This window comes from Homarus americanus, unplaced genomic scaffold (assembly GCF_018991925.1).
Source record: "Homarus americanus isolate GMGI-L3 unplaced genomic scaffold, GMGI_Hamer_2.0 scaffold43126, whole genome shotgun sequence".
NCBI lineage: Eukaryota > Metazoa > Arthropoda > Malacostraca > Decapoda > Nephropidae > Homarus > Homarus americanus.
Window position 1 is genome coordinate 130727 of NW_024714808.1, and position 3173 is coordinate 133899.

Below are 3173 nucleotides of genomic sequence, written 5' to 3' on the forward strand. Positions count from 1 at the left end.
TTATTATTTTTACTTTCATTTTTACTGTTATTATCGTTATTATTATTATTATTATTATTGTTATTATTATTATTTGTTATTATCATTTACTCTTATTTATGTAATTTCCGACCGAACAACCGACTAACCAGCCGATCAATTTACCGACCGGTATACTCTAAGGGACCCCCCCAACCAGGTCCCCCCCTCCCCCCCCCAACCAGGTCAACAAACGTAGATAAAATTAAACTTTATCTCAACACGAAACTTTTTAACACGTAGATCCGGGTCGTGTGTGTGTGTGTAATGACCTGTTCTCATGGCTAGGTAAGTGTAGGGGAGGGAGGGAACGACCTTTACTGTGGTTCAGGTTAGGTTAAATGGCGTCTGTGTAGTTAATTAATTCCTGGAGCGAAACTGTTAGTTTGACGTTAACGAAATATTAAATAATGAAAGAATGTTCCCACCCACCCTCCCACCCACCCACCCACACCACTCCACAGGCCCACCCACACCACTCCCTAGGCCCACCCACACCACCCCCAGTGCCCACCCACACCACCCCCAGGCCCACCCATCTCTCTCCCAGGCCCACCCACACCACCCCCCAGGCCCACCCACACACCACCCCCAGGCCCACCCACACCTCTCCTCCCCAGGCCCACCCACACCACTCCCCAGGCCCACCCACACCACTCCCCCAGGCCCCATCCCACACCTCTCCAGGCCCACCCACACCCTCCCCAGCCCACCCACACTCCTCTCTCCCCAGGCCCACTCCACACCACTCCCCCTCAGGCCCACCCACACCAATTTCAGGCCCACCCACACCACTCCCCAGGCCCACCCACACCACTCCCCAGGTCCACCCACACCTCTCTCCCCCACACACCTCCTTTGATATGCAAATACCATTCTGTTATATTTGGGTAAACATATTTAGCCGGCGTGAAAGAACTGGCTTGGTGTTTAAATTTTCTCAGCTCTGTTTATTTCATTACTGTCAAGAGGGAGAGTATGTATGTATGTATGTATGTATGTATGTATGTATGTAGGGGAGGGTGTGTAAAGAGATGTGTGTGTGGATGGGTTAACAACGTATTGACAAAAACAGAAAGACAGATACACACAGAGAGAGAGAGAGAGAGAGAGACTCACAAATACCACCTAATACCCACAAAGACCTTCAACAAATCTATCAGACTCCCACGCTTAAGACTCTCAAATCCTCAGAAAACGAGAGACGAACACCACTAAATAAAGTATTAACTCCACCCCCACCTCTCTCTCTCTAGGTTATTACACAATTCTTCAAAAATATCAGAACATCCGTAGTAAAACACACACACACACACACACACACACACACACACACACACACACACACACACACACACACACACACACACACACACACACACACACACACACACACACACACACACACACACACACACACACACACACACACACACACACACACACACACACACACACACACACACACGTTGAAGAGTGTTTAAGAGGTAACCGATCATCAGTCAATGAGTCTAGTATAGCGGCCAATGTTTACACTCTCACGACATCACTGACACAGCCACTCAATGGGCACCTGGTCAACAGTGTCAGTGAGTTACTTTATTTAACCTATCAAGAGACACTCAGCACACTGGCTCTCTATACACTCATTGGCTCATGGTGAACAGTTCTCTCAGGTTAAAGCCGTTACATAATCCTCATCACCGTCATCTTCTGCCACCTGAGGTTCTTCTTCCACAACACAGAGGACTACAGCACCAGTCCCTTTATAACCACTGTACATATCTTAGACCTTGTGAAGACTAAGAACGCTCGCTTGTTGATCATTAAACACCCTAACGTGACCTAACGTGACCTAACCTAATCTAATCTAACCTGACCTAACCAATCATCATTATTATTTTTTATTATGAAGAAAAAAAAAGATATGTAAGGTTAAAGAAAGGGTTGACCACTAACACACCCTCCCCGCCCCCCACTTCCCTCCCCTCTCCCTACCTGGAGATAAAACTCACGCGACTCGGGGATTAACGTGACCCCATCCTTACATAATTTCCGGTGGTGGGGGCGTCCGTCCTAGCCCCCCTTCCCCTCCCTCACCCCCTTCACCCTTACGCACTTTCGTGACCCCCAGAATTAGAGATAACGTGACTATCTCAGGGTTATGTAACAGTGGTGTAACGCTAAGCCTACACACACATTTTCCCTGCTCTGTGTGTGTGTGTGTGTGTGTGTGTGTGTGTGTGTGTGTTTACTGAAGGCTATGACGTTACACACTACTATTTACTGTTATTAAGTTACGTACATACATATGAGAGAAGAGTCATCTTTATGTCAATACAAACATTCACCCTCACCACTAATGTATACTACAGTGTTCTCTCACCCCCCCGGCCTCAGACTACACCTCATAGATACACTCCTACACCCACTAAGGAACACGGCTACTACTACACCCTCACTACACTCAAGACGGAGATACACAGACAGACACAGAAACAGCAGTGGTATATCAAACAGACAGATGAACAGGTACAGGAACAATAGTTTAAATCAAGACACACAGGGACAGACAGACAGACAGACAGACAGACAGGCAGGCAGGCAGACAGGCACACACATCAGGGGTCACAGCACACACTAAGGCTCGGTCATCAGTCACACTTGCCCACCTACAGAGAAAAATACCTCCACTTCCTTCACCATTTACCAGACAGATACGTTCTCTGTCTTGGTCTTACGTCTAGACAGGTACGATTCCTGTCTTAACTGTAGTAGAAGACATGTACGATTCCTGTCTCAACTCTGTGTCTGTCACATACTCACACATGAACGTAAACCACAGTATTATTACCAGACAGAGAATTATTAAAACAAATATATAAATAATTTGACATTATTATTATTATTATTATTACCCCACCATCACCACTATTACTACCACCACCCCACCACTATTACTACACCACTACCACACCCAGGATGTTGGACAAAGAGTTTTACAGTGGTATAAATTTCATTCCATCAACTGGCCGTCATAATCCTCCCAACTGTCTTATAGTGTAGGGCGGTGGTGGTGTAGTGTAAGGTGGTGGTGTTGGGGTGGTGGTGTAGTGTAGGGGTGGTGGTGTAGTGTAGGGTGTTGTTGGTGTGGT